General features: G+C 39.8%; 1 long non-coding RNA gene across 1 annotated transcript; it reads right to left on the bottom strand.

Annotated features, from left to right (window-relative positions):
* Positions 1-4859: 4859 nt before the first annotated feature.
* LOC148224924 (uncharacterized) lies at positions 4860-13865 on the bottom strand. Its single transcript, XR_015801763.1, has 2 exons — positions 6763-13865; positions 4860-6666 (listed from the first exon to the last, which is right to left on the bottom strand). It is a non-coding gene; the product is annotated as an uncharacterized LOC148224924 (long non-coding RNA).
* Positions 13866-14168: the final 303 nt, after the last annotated feature.

Here is a 14168-nt window from a genome sequence, read left to right as displayed (position 1 = left end):
AGTCTTTTCCCATAAGTCATGTTTATTGAGATTTCTCATAATTTGTATTGTTTCCCTATGGGTTCTTTTCAATTCAACCTGCATTGCTTTTACTGCAAGGGGAATGTCCAAAAGTGAATACGAAATTCAGAGCAAGGCTTTATCAGCTGTTTGGAGCAAAAGGATAAAAACAATCATTCAAGTCTTCAAACCCAAATATAGTGCTTGTCTTTCTCATGGCACCATGTCAAAGTTGAATAACATACCCCTCACAGCCATTGCAATCTCTGTGGACTCAGGAGAGCTCCCTCCACTCTGTCTTCACCTTGTCAGGAACATGTGTGGATTTAATCCCACCTCATCAGGATCATGTTTGTTTTCAGTCCTGTGCTGCAGTGAATTTACAGTCTAGTTCTGCACAAATATAATAAACATATCCTCTGTTCCATGTTTTGGAGTGTCTGGGAGCTAATGGAAAAATGTTAAGCCTGAGACAGACTTTCCTTTCTCTAACAAATACCCATCAGTGCTGCTGTTGTGACACTGTATTTAATGACAGCTACTCTCTGAGCAGAGTTTCCCCAGCAGCTCCTATACCTGCTCCTGGCAGTTTCACTCTGGTAACATTTCCCATGTTTGTTTGTAAGATTGCCACAGGTCACAGTGCCAGAAGCCTCACTGAGAACTAACTGTGACAAGACCTGCCTTTTGTCTCTTTCTGGTTACCCTGCTGTAGAAGGAAATAAAATTTGTCAGATATATTTGTTCTTGACAAATTCATATTAACTTACAGTCATTTTGAAGCTATTTTCTAGGTGCTTGCCAATTTATTTTACATGAAAAGGCATACAAAGGGCTGACAATGATGACTTTTATTCTAAAAAAAACTATGTGATTCATTTCCAATAACTGCTAAATGCTTTCTTCATCTTTATATGCAATATAAACCACAAAAAAGTCACCCCATAGTTTTAGAGAGATGAAAGAGGAAACAGATATTCTATGAGATATTCAGTTCAAAACTAAGACAACTAAATGCCCACGTGTAAGTGCCTAGTGCCTAAGCATTAGCATCTAGTGCCCTTTGGGAAACCCTAGAGTTTAGAAGATGGCTACAGAGACTGGCAGATGTGCCACAGAATCTGTAGGAGACATGGTTTCTCCAGAGCAGCAGGCAAGATACTCTAAACATTGAAAATGGCACATAGTTAACAACTGGGTCATTCCTTGTTTGACCTAAATTAATTGACCTTAATTTAATCTCTATTGGAATCTCTGTTCGTTTCAGTTTTATGCTACAGCTGAACTTTGGTCCCCTGTTTTTGGTAGGCCCTCCTGGGCACATCATCTTGAAGCTCAGGCTAAAAGAAAAAGAAAAAAAAAGCCCCTTTTTTTTTTTTCTTTTGTGTATTCCTGCCCTTTTAGAATACAGTTACTTTTACATTTAGGAGGAGGGAGGAGAAATTGTTTTCCCTTTGCTATATACTCCTTGGAGCAGACTTGTCAGTATCTCTATTTAACTGCCTTTGCTCCAGTAATTACAGTGAGTAAGAAACCATTCCCAGCACTGCTACTTGCATTTGAATTACTGGTGCTCTCTCAAGTTTTTAAAAGTCAGGGAGCAAAGAAAAGGGATTCTCATAATAGTCTGAGTTTAGAAAAGGCCTTTAGTGTATACAATAAATCACTAGCTTAATCTAGGAAGAAAAAAGAACATGTGAAAATAATCTCATACCATTGGGAATTAGGATAGCACTGTGATGCAAATGGGGAATCTTAGAATCAGAAAAGAATATGCATAAGGAAAAAGAATGAAAGAGCTGAAGTTACTTACACAGAAGAAGCTAATAGGCAGCTTTTATCATACATGGAGAAGTATAAAGCAGAAGACAAAGATTCCTCCATCTCTGTCACGTGGTTTATTAATTTAAGTCCAGCTCTCTCTTACTGCAGTGGCTGGAGGTGCAGAGAGGATTGGTGCTGCTCTGCTCTACACATGCTGCAGGGGGGTAGATGGATTTGCATTCACTGGGGGACCAGGTGCTCTGCCTGAGAAATGCGGAGTGTCCTTCTCCTTCCTGCACCCCACGTATGTGCTGAGGATGCAGCCACATCCCTGAGGATGCAGCCACATCCCTGGCTGGCTCTCCCATCTGCTCACAGCCTAGAGAACCCCGAGGGAAGGTTCCTCTGCAGCAGTTCCCTGTCTCTGCAGCACCAGCACTCCCCAGCTCCTGCTCTGGCAGCTCCCACGGCCCAGGGCTTGTCTCCACGTGCCCTACACGTGTGGATGAGCACCAGTGACACCAGCATGCTGCCTTCAGCATTAGCAGGGAGCATCATCATGTTCTCTTTCAGGTATGTTCACTTTGGCAAAAGTCCAGTTTTTAAGCTGGCCATATCCAAGCCAGTTGTGGTCTGGAATCTGTAGGGCTGTGTTAACATCAGAATTTTCCAAGTTAATGTACAAGATTAGGAGGCAAAGTGGATGCAGCAAGTTGTATTTGCATTTTTGCAATGTAACTCCCATGCTAGCAGAGCCATGCACTTTCCAGCTGAGACAGGCTTACAGAAGACATTCCCAAAGTGTGGGTCTCCTCTATCCATATGTTCATCCATAGTTCAATCAATTAACATCTCATCCATCAATGTAAATCAAACACAAGCTAAGTCTTCATAAAACAGATTTAAAAAAAACCCCACATTTTTTAAGTAAGTGTCCTGGCAACAAGACTTTACAGTCTGTTTTGGAGATTTCTCTTTTTTTGTGCTTGAAAAAAAAGCAAAATACTAAAGAAAAATGCATTCAAAATGTTCACAAATTATTCGAAGTTTGTTTGAGGGCAACTTAATGCTAAAAACTAGAAAAGAATGTGATTGCCATGGTTCCTGAGCAATGAACAGGTAGAACATTACAATTATTCTTAAATGTGTTCTGGTTATTATGAATCTCACAATTTTCATTGTGAAGCTGTTTAAACTAAAGAAGGCTCCTTTTTTTTTTTTTTTTTTTTTTCAGTGTCTCCAGGGCAGTTGGAGGTGGTTTTAGAGGTGGTTTTAAAGGTTTCAGTAGGAGAGTCTTTTTATTGAAATTGTTTTGGTGATTAATGTAACAGAATAATGGTTTTGGAAAATAAGTCTTACCTTAATTCCACTTTTAATTAATCTAGTTTCAGCTGCATGTGAAAACACAAAATTCAAGATTTAAACAAATTAAAAATTGCTTTTTTTTTGGAGAGACAGGTGTATCTGAAAAAATGGAACTGGAAAAAATCTTTAGAAGAATAATGGTTTTAGAACTTGGCATTATACATATGATTTCTTGGGAAAATAAGAGAAACTTGGGGGAGAATTATCTTTTTCCTTTCCTCTTTAAATGAGCAGATAATTCAATAAACAGAGGAGCACCTTGCTCTGCTTGTCATATTCTCAGGTTTAATCTCAGCTATAAAAGGCTAGTCCATTGTTAAGACTGAAAACCTCTACTGTGAAAGGGAAATATAATAACCTTTGATGCACAGACACCAGGTGTTTTTCCCTAACAAGCACTGTTGATAGAGGGATGTTTTAATCTTTGATGGCAATATCTAAGATGTATTGAATTGCAATAAAATCACTTTCCAGACACAGTATCTTCCAGGATTATAAAATCTATGGACAAAACATAGGATTCTGTGTAATGGCATCAAATGCTACCTTGTAGTGCCAGGGAAATTCAGCTATTGTTTTAATTTTGATCTCTTGCACGGGAACAATCCAGAATGTCTGATAGCTTTATTAAGTGGTAAGATTTTGTTCCTGCATATCAGGTCAGCAGTAAATTCTTACCTTATTACTGTTATAAAACTCAGTAATAGAAACCTGAAGCTGTGTTATATGACTCTCCCCTAGGAAGGGTCAGTGATTCACTTCTTTCATTGCTGCACAATGCTGGTAGGAAGCACCAGATTTGCAAAAGAAAATTAGGAAAGATTGTAATCCAAACTGAGTACTACACAATTGCAATTTAATGTGCTGCTATTGAAAAAACGAATTTTATTATCATGATCAAAGTGGATTCTCACTGGAAGAAGAATTTGGGAGGGAATTCGGAATTGTTAAAATACCCTGAGAATTGTACATGGGCTAAAAAGGAAAAGGAAGAGTGGAAGGAAGAAAAGGCTAGAAGCAGAAGGTGAAGTGATATGCATCCATTCTTGATCAGGCATCTGACTGGTTCATAATTTCAAAAATCCTTTCTCAATCTAGGATAATTCCTAATCCTGCAAGATAGGTCATGGCCTTAAACGTCTGTGGTTCAGTCTTATGCTCTGAAAAAAGCAGGAAAATCATCACCCTTCTCCACATGAAGCCCCTGAGTAAGGCAATCCAAGAAAAAAAGTTTCATGTCCCTTAAGGCCTTTATTTGCCTTGGTTACCTTTGCATTTCTGTAAGACCCAGCTCATTGTCACCACTGAGAAGTAAAATCCAGGTTTCAAACCAAACATATCTGTAAACTGGAATTCAGGAGAAAGTTGAGATAAAGGGTTAATGTGGTTCCAGTAACTTAGCACTAGGCAGAAATCTGCCTCCATGTTCCATAGCTTGAAATACACATCATTTCCACCTCTAGGCAATAGAAAAGTATGTTACAGAATTCATGGGACAGGATTAAGCCTGTTGTAGCCAGGGAATTTTTAAAATGAACTGGGATTAATCTTGCCTTCCAATTAAATGTTAATCATGTAGCCTAAACTAGCACTTAGCTTCCTGCCATAGCCAAGGGAAAAGGACAGACACCTCTAAAGAGTGATTATTCCAACTGCTACTGAATATCCAGGGTGGAATGAATCACCTTTCATAAATATCTATAAATCTCCACAGAATACAGGAGTCTGGATGATTAGCTAAACTCACAACTTTATTTTGAATCATTTTAATCTAGATGAGATTAATTTCATTCCTGGTGATTAAAATAAGGCATTTTGCATGCTGACATCAGTTGTCCAGACAAACGTCAAATGCATCTGCCTCTATCCAGCCTCATAAATAGAAGAATTTGGTATTTAGCTAATTACTGCTTTTTTTACAGATAACGTTATTGAAGTCTGTCATGGATAATACGATTCAGTGACTGTTCCTAACTCTCTAGATTTAACTCTCTAGATTTTTCTAAATTTCTGGATTTCTCTGAAAGAAAAGCAATCTTAGGATGATGCTGGCTATGTCAAATCATCATCAGCCTTCTGTGGGCCTGACATCATTTAACACTCCAGTGTAATCCCAAAATATATCTTTTTATTTTGAAAATATGTAAAAAATGAGCATTTAGAAAGACTGTTGTTTATCATGAATCACTGACATTTTTAAGGAATTGAAATTGAAACCACACAAATGCCAATACTCCAGGCATGGTGACTGTAACTCATGCTCTGCTGTTCTGGAGCTTCAGAAAGCCAAGCAATAGGAACTTTAGGATGCCATGGTCCTCAATAATATCATAGTTCCTTGAGGACCGAGTCATCCCAATTGCAAAGTGTGATGGCAGATGTCACATGCTTTGCATTCCTTGCCTCTCATCAATTTTCCCAGACTGGAGATAGGGAAATGGTGATGTGGATTTTCTAACTTCCTTATTCTTTTTGAAATGAGGCCTGTTTTCAGGGAGCCTGACGGCAAGATTCTTTGAAGGAGACGCTGATAATTTCCATTAGCAGCAGACAGCAGTTTTTCCACTGGCTTTCACCAGTCAGGGAGAGTACAAATCTGCTTTGTAGAAGGCAGCTCACATAATCCTCGGGGCTTCTAGAGTTTCATTTTGTTTAATGGAGTTCCATTATGTTGGGGTAGTGAGGTGGTTAATAGCTACGAGACCAACTGAAAGTTTTCTACCCCTGTGAGTTCCTGTCACTTTTATTTTACTTCTTCTGCAAAATAAGTTGGGAGTTCTTTGCAGGTCTTAGGTCTTGGTCTTAGGTCTAATTCAAGGACACTCAATCTTTGAATGTCTGCTGTAACTGGCCTTTACTGGTTGTTGGTCATGCTATACTTAAAGAGAAATGGAAATACAGATCATAGATACACTCAGATAAAGACAGACAGACAGATAGATGGATAGATGGATAGATACATACATAGATACATAAATACATAGATACATAGATACATAGACAGACACAATCTCAGGGGAAAAGACAGCTTTTATGCAGATGTGCCATGCAAATATAGAGCTCCCTACAGTTCCTCATTTCTATGTGGTATCCCTAGTCATCACACTGCCAAAAATCAGAAGGGAAAAAGTATCTAGCTATCGTCCTAGCAGCCAGCCATGGAATGTGCACAGAAAGGCACTGGTGTTCCCAGCAAAAGCTGTGTTCACTTTCAGGAAAGAGAGCAGACCCAAGGAATCGAGATCTCCCCATTTTGTGGTGGGTTATGTAGCAATACCAAGACTGGCAAGACTTCCGAGTCCCTGCTTGGAGTCATGCAATGAGTGTTGGAGGTTAAAGAGCTGCTGAAGGGCTGAAGAACTGGGCTGGGAATCAGTGTTTCCTGGGACCACACAAAGAACCCTCCTGGCACCAGGCACTGCTGTGAGAGAGTAAAGTCTTTCTAGCAGGATAACTGGGCCTGTTCATGTGGCCAGCTTGGATCAGGAGTATTAACCCTGGGACAGGGCTGTTCTTCACCCAGCTTCCTTGGACATCCTGCAGAAATTAGCATAAAACAGAAAATAAATCCAGCCTCAGCATGAAAGTCCAAAGTCTGGATCCATTGTTTTATATTTGCATCTAAAAACTTACCATAACCAAATTAGGCTGGTGCATTGTTGGTCTATCAGAACAAACGACAGGATGGCTAAAGAACATGCCAGGATTTTGCCATATTCAAAATGGTCTTCTTTGTGTGATTTTGGGAGATAATTAGCCTTCTAGCTGATAGTCATTTATCTTTATTCCTTTATTTATCACCTGTAATTACAGAAAGAATTACTGACAGCATAAGGAATTAAAACTACACTTTTAACTCGAAATCTTAGTTAAGATTTCCTTGGCCTTTTACACCTTTTTGTTATTTTGAAAGGATATTTTCAGTAAGTTTGAGATCTTCATTGAAATGACCATAAAACAATCCTAAATTCTTCCACTGAGATAAGCTACAGGGCACAAGGAAGTAAAAAATCTGCCTTGTGCTCAGGACCAAGAGGCATTTCTCTCTACAGCAAATCAAAAGTAAATCCAGCTGCTGTCAGCAATGGCTGCCCTTTCTTTGTTACCCCGTGGCTCTTCACAGCTTTGATTGCATTTTCCAATAACTATATTGTAAATCTGCCATAATTTTCACCTCTAATTTTGAGTTACTTTTCGTCTAACAATGTGCCTAGGAATATATCTTCGACCTTTTTTCACCACCAGATGAAAGGCAGATGGGAATAATTCTTTTTTGTTAGTTCCTACTCCACTCACATATCTTCCTCCTTAAAACACGTTGCTGCAGGCACTTCTGTTCTCTACAGACATGTTTTCTCCATCCTTCTTCTGTCTCTTTGTTCTGTAATCCCATAGGACTTCCTTTTCAACGAAGTTTTTAAGTACTCAATTTTTTTCCCCAAAATAATTTTATAGTACATTTTTTACTGTGGTGCTCCTTATGCTGGAGCTCCCCAATTACAGCCACTGCCTCGACATCATACAGAGACTGTGGACACATACCTGGGCAGACAGCAGCTTTCAGCCTGTTTCTGAATCATCCCTTCCACCGCAGGAATAGAAGGGTCACAGCAAGGTTTCAAAATCATGGTCAAAAATCTATAAATGTTGCATCAGAACCGGATAAAAATCAGATGTTTAGCTAGTTCCTAGCTTTAAAACAGGTTGAGACAATGGGAAAAAGAGGAGAAGAAGCAAGAAATAAAAAAATACTTGCAACATAGAAGAAACAAACAGAATGAGCTGAGCACAGGCTGTAACCGAAAACACTATATGAGAGATGAATTCACAAATAAATAGCAAATGGGATACAAAGAGGAAAGAAAGCCATGGTCTCTGCTTCTCTATCCTAGGTACTGCAGTAAGAGCTCAGGGCTCCAGATACCTGTGTTTTTCAAAAAGCCCTTATGTATGCAAGTGCTGGAAAACAGATGCTTTGACTGTTTGACTGCATTCCTTCTGGTAATTGCTAAAGACTGTAGTAACACATTGCCTGGTGAACTCAGCTGAAATATTAAAAGCCCTCAGCTGCAGACAAGCTGACCCAAAAATGAATACTTTTTTAGCTGGTGGAGAAATCTCTTCCTAGTGAGATTGGATTGCTTGGTATCCTTTAAAAATTGCGTGAGATATTTTTCTTTTTTTTTTCCTAACCTCTACATGGGGTATTGACTGGAATCTCTCACTGAACAAGAAAATGCTTAATATGCGAAAATGCACCTTTTAATATCACTCTGTTTTAGAAAAAAACTACTGCTGAGATAACTACCAGCTATCTTTTGTTGAATGACCCTTTGTTATTGCTAGCAAATATTTTTATTTATCATTCGACAGTGATACCAAAGAAGGCTTGAGCTCCATTTTCTTAGGCAATTTACAAGTTCAAGATAAGAAACGAGCTAATAAATGTGTAAAGAAATGCCTGTGTGTTTGCATTATTCGTGACCATATCAGTATTTCCTGTTATCAGCAATTTATGCATGGGTTGTTCCATACGTGCAGAAAAATAACACATTCATCAGCATACACAGGTATGATAAGTGCAAAATTAATGCCATGTGTCATTTCTTGCAGACATCTTTTCAATGACCACATTTCTTTAAAATAGTATTGTTTGACTTAAGTAGGTATATCAGAGCAGGGATGTTTGAAATGGAGTTTTGGGAATCATCTTATCCAACCATTCTGCTCAGAGCAGAGTCTGCCAGGCCATATCCAGTCACATTTTGAATGTTTCCACAGCCTCTCTGGGCAAACTGTGCCAGTGCCAGATGACATCCAGAGGAAGAAAATATTTTCTTATCTTTATACAGAATTTCCTGTATTCTGGTTTGTGCCCACTGCCTCTTATCTTGTCACTGGGCATCACCAAGCAGAGTCTTGCTCCTACTTCTTTACTCCCCCACCTGATATTTGTATTCAAGGACAAGATTCCTCAAGATTTCCCATCTCCAAGCTGAATAAAATCATAGAATAATAGATTTTTTTTTTTTGTTGGAAAAGACCTTTAAGACGATTAAGTCCAGTTCTCACTTCATATGGACGATGCCAGTCTTAGTCACGTTTGTGGCCCTTTGCTGGACTCACTCCAGAATCTCCATGTATCCTTTATACTGAGGAGCCCAGAACTGGACCTGGCGTTCCAGAGGTGTCTCACCAGGGCTGAATATAGATGAAGAATTATCTTCCTTGACCTGGTGGTGACACTTTGCCTAAAGCTGCCCAAGATGCTCTTTAGCTTCTTTGCCACACTGACTGTGATCAGCTTGATGTTCATCAGACCACCCAGGTCCTCTTTTCCAAGCTGCTTCCCAGCCTCTTGGCCTCCAAGGCCTGATGTCATTCCTCCCCAGGACTTTGTACTGGTCTTTGTGGTGACTCCTTGCCCATTTAACCAGCCTGCAGAGGATGCCTGGATGGCAGCACACCAATCCAGGATATTAGCCACTTGTCCCAGTTTTGTGGCATGCGCCTGCAAATTTGCTTTGAATGCTTTCCCTCCCAATATCCAGGCCACTACTGAGGGTACTAAACAGACACTTGCACTAAGTGTGGCTGATCCTGTGACACAAGACTCTGTGACCACCCTTCAGCTGGACTTGATGCTGCTGGTCACAACCATCTGACAGTTCAACCACTTTTTAGTCATTTACATATCTTTTTGCTGTCTTCTAGGCATGTCTTTATCTACATGCATATGTTTGAGCTGGAACTCTAGAGCCCCAATTTGTTAACTACAAAGTCTATTTTATGCACATCACCCTGTATCTTTTGCTTTGAAACCCAGTCTACCATTTCTCCTCTTTTTTATTATTCCTGAGGCCATGCAGCCTGCTGACACCTTTTCCCAGCTCCTTTCCCTGTTGACTTAGAGCCTTCCCCCATGCACATGGGCTGTATGTAAAAGCTTCCTCTACCCTGTCCCGAGGGAGACATAGGGCACCCTTTAGTGCTCTGGACCTCCATCCTCCTGGGGAAGCCTGCTCTGGGTCAAGGTCTTTGCTGTGCCAGGGGAGTTGATCCCGTGTGTGCTGGGACCATGCCTTGTGCCATGTCACCACCATTGCCAGGCAGTGTACTGGGGCTTCTGTCCTCCTCTCCTGCACTCTTCTCCACTGTCTGCTGCACCAAGTGCTGTGTCTTTTGGCTGCCTTTGCTAGCTGCACATGTCCTTCATAGCTAGTTCAGTCTCCATTCTGGTCATCTGACAAACCCTTCTCTTTAAAAATGTTGACATCTTTATGTCATACATATTTTATGTATGCTTACAGAGAAATGGACTCAAGCTAACCTGTTTGAAACACTGCTCAAAGTCTGGTCCTTGCTCTTTTACCTATACAAAATGTATGAAGAGCAGGTTAATAATGTAGTTATATGGAAGATACTTTTGCATTAAAATAATCGTTCAAATAAATGATAGCACAGACATGCACATGCACACACGTGTGCCATGCACATGAGGAAACATTTGATAAGGCATTCAGCTTGGACTCATAGTGATGTGGCAGGTGTTACCACAGTGCCTGAAAGCCCAGAGCCAAATTTACAATGCTCATTTAGAGGCCTGAAGGGAGCTAGACGCTGTATGGCTTTCAGACAGGGGTTTGCTACTGCCAGCACTGTGGTACCAAAGACAGACCTGTCTGGCAGAGCAACAGTGTCTGTATTTGCCTAAGGAGCTACTTCTGTAATAAGTATCCTGGGAAAATGGCATTTAGTGCCTGAAATAATTTTCTTCCTTTGAACAACTAGAGTAGTGATTATGTGGCTTCTACAGCAAACTGAAGGCTCTGGAATTACAGCTGGCCAGCTTGGCACATCTAATGAGAGCACCCTGTCCACTGGATCCTGGAGAAGGGGACCCCTCATCACCTTTTCTGTAGAAACTGGGCTGGCATGCAGTCAGGAAAGCCAAATTGAGCTTGTTTCTTATGTGCTGTTACGGTGCACAAATGGTGTAATGATGAGACAGTAGGTGTTACCAATCTAGTCACCACTGGAATATTCCTGAGAACATTCTAGGAATTTTAGGTTACATTAAAACTCTGTGAACTTTCTTATTGCTATTATCTAAGACTCTTTTTCTGAAAGACTCCTTACTGATTTACAAATATAAGAAAAATATCTCATCTGTGTTTTCTGTGTTACTTGGGGGAAAAAGCCCCAAAACCTTAATTAGTAAAAGAACAAAGACAACAGATGCACAGCACCAATAATTTACAAAAATCTTACCTATGAAATTTATCCATGGAAGATATATATGGCAAGTCTAACACAGAATTTGTAATTTCCTGTTATGTTCTCCAAAAGAGGATGGTTGTTAATTAGTGAACAGCATATCCAAGGACTCATTGTGCTAATTTTTTTTTCTTCTTTGGGATTCTGAGATGTACAGCGATTCTTGTATCCTATCAGAAATACTGAACTTGTATTTCTGAAGCAAATTTCTTACAGTGTGTCATGATCTTTAAAAGTCATTGACAAAAGATACTATATCTGAGAGATTCCACTGAACTGAAATTAAAGTCCAGTCCAATTAGTCATTTCCTTTTCTGTAAATGACTGTACACTATACAACACTTTTTAAATTGTGTAGCTCAGCCTTGCTTTCTATTGACCTCAGAACCTTTTAAAAATCTTAGCGACAGAGTTGAACAGCAGTCGTAGAAATAGGCCTCAGCACAAGAAAAAGTTTCTTGACATTTTTGAATATTCAGGAATGCAATACAACATGCACGTCTGCAATTCTTTACATAGAACTAAACACACCCTAAGTGTCCCTATTGGGAGTCTGCATCAGAGTTCAATCCAGAACTACTATGTCCACACATTTCTTGTCTGTCAGTAACACAATGTAATGTGTGCTTTGGTCAGGTAAGGGACCAACAGCTAGGGAATTAATTGTTAGGGTGGGAAAGGATTGTTTATTCATGCTCGATGGGCCTATTTAAGAGTTTCAACTGTTAGAGAAGGAAACTATGTTGAAAACTCTCAGTTTTATTAGTTCAGTGAGCCATGCTGGATTCACAACAAAATTCCAAGTCTGATATGAAGCTTCCATTATGATCAAGCCTTTAGTATCTTCTGTAGTTCATTAAAATTTACATTTATTTTTATGGTCTTTCACACATCCTTTAGCATATGCTGTCTCAAACTGACCATTTGTTTAGCGTATAATGAGGTGCAGTTATATTTTTCGGACAGTTGTTGTGAGGAACAAGGGTCTTGAGTGACATTCCTCAGATTTTCTTCAGGTTTGTTCAGCTGAACAGCTGCCTTTGGCATCACTTCAACACTTGTCTGAGAAGCTTGGTGGGCTGGAATGAGAATTGGTTACTCTATAACCACCCTTTACAGTTCCATGTGCTGTTCGAGCTTCTTTCAGTTGTAACTTCTCTGAGTGTCAGTGAGCCTCAGGGCTCTGTCCTGAGCCTTTCAGATCTTTCATTAAAATTAAACCTCCTTGAAGCATTGATTGTGCCATGTGGCTTTCATTATCACAAGCACACTGATGATATTCAGGTTCATGGTACATGTTAACCTTTCCTACTGAGGTCAGTAACAGTATCTCTGAGCATCTAACAGCTGTCTCCCTGTAGATGTATCATGATTTTTTAACATTAAACACAAGCAGTAGGAGGCTCTTTTAATTGGGTATGACAGTTCCTATCCTTCTTTTGGCTTCATGGTAAATGTCCCAAGTACCTTTAGCTGGGAACTTGGATTTTATTCCTGATAATAATTTCTTATTTACCACTCATATTTTTTACTTCAACAAAAAATATGTCATAACAGCTCATAAATTTGCCTGTACTTAATCATTGCATCAATACAACCATCCGTCTGTATGCCTGTGGCTCTGTGTTTAGAGTCTGCCTTTACTCAAAATCAAATTTGTCATATCAATATATGCAGACTCTTCTGCTTGTAGCGCCTCTCCTCACACTGGTGGCATGTGTAGAATCAGCCAAGACCAGTAGGTAGCATGTGCTCAGTGGCAATGTATAAGAGCTTGGCTTGGGCACAATGCTCCCCTAGTGCACAGGACACTTTTCTTCCAGGCTGGAGCTTGGGCAAAGGACCCACAGACAAACATTTTTATAATTGAACTAAATTGTCTCTGTGGGCATGAAAAAAGAACTTAAGGTCTGCTCCCTCCTTCCCCGTATGGGCTTTGCTCTCAGGAAGGCTATTAAATAAAACAGCACGGGCACTATCCAATGGTCCTTGAGGAAAGTCTTGTTTCCCTGTGGCAGCTCCTCTCCTGAGTCACAGCGATGGGGAAAGGAAGAAGTTTTTCTTTAGACTAGGAGATAGTATCAGCATATATCAAGCTGTATCAAAGGTTAAGAAAAAAATATATTAAAGCTTTTATTTGGTGGCTATTGAGAAGTGATGGAGATGTTTCTTTTTCTGCTTGTACTATCTTTTAATTAGGTGCCTGTTGGTCTGCCAGAGTTCAAATGTAGTCCTAATCTGGGAAAAGACAGGCTTGTGCGTTTTTTATTTTAAACCAAAGAGTAACAGAAATATAAACTTCTGTCTGTAATGAGAAAAAAATCAACAAACTACAATGTCATTGAAGATTTTAAGCTGTGGAGATGGAGTGTAATGCTGTATTTAATGACATATAATGGTGAATATCAGGTTAATAATATGTTCATGTTTTAGTATTGCATGACTTGGGTTTCCTTTGCAATGGTGAGACCTGAAAGAGACATGGGAAGGAGATTTTTCTCATGGTAATGGACATAGTGAATTCTTTACAGTCACTATTGTGCTTGTCTGCACATGCTCATCTCTCTAAGAAAAGAGCTCAGCTTTCAATTGGTGTTTGCCTTTGAGCAGCTTCCCAACAAAGAATAAGGTAAAACATAAAGTCTGGATGTGCTCTGAGAGCATCATTCTGACACAGGCACAGACTCTAACCTCGACCTGTGGAAGCTGCAGAATGATATCTGAGGAATTAGGTCAGAAATGCATGACAAAAATCGGGGCTT

The sequence above is a fragment of the Sturnus vulgaris genome, chromosome 2 (assembly GCF_052056855.1).
Source record: "Sturnus vulgaris isolate bStuVul1 chromosome 2, bStuVul1.hap1, whole genome shotgun sequence".
NCBI lineage: Eukaryota > Metazoa > Chordata > Aves > Passeriformes > Sturnidae > Sturnus > Sturnus vulgaris.
The sequence above is the reverse complement of the archived record's forward strand: the minus strand, read 5'-3'. Positions and strand labels throughout refer to the sequence as shown.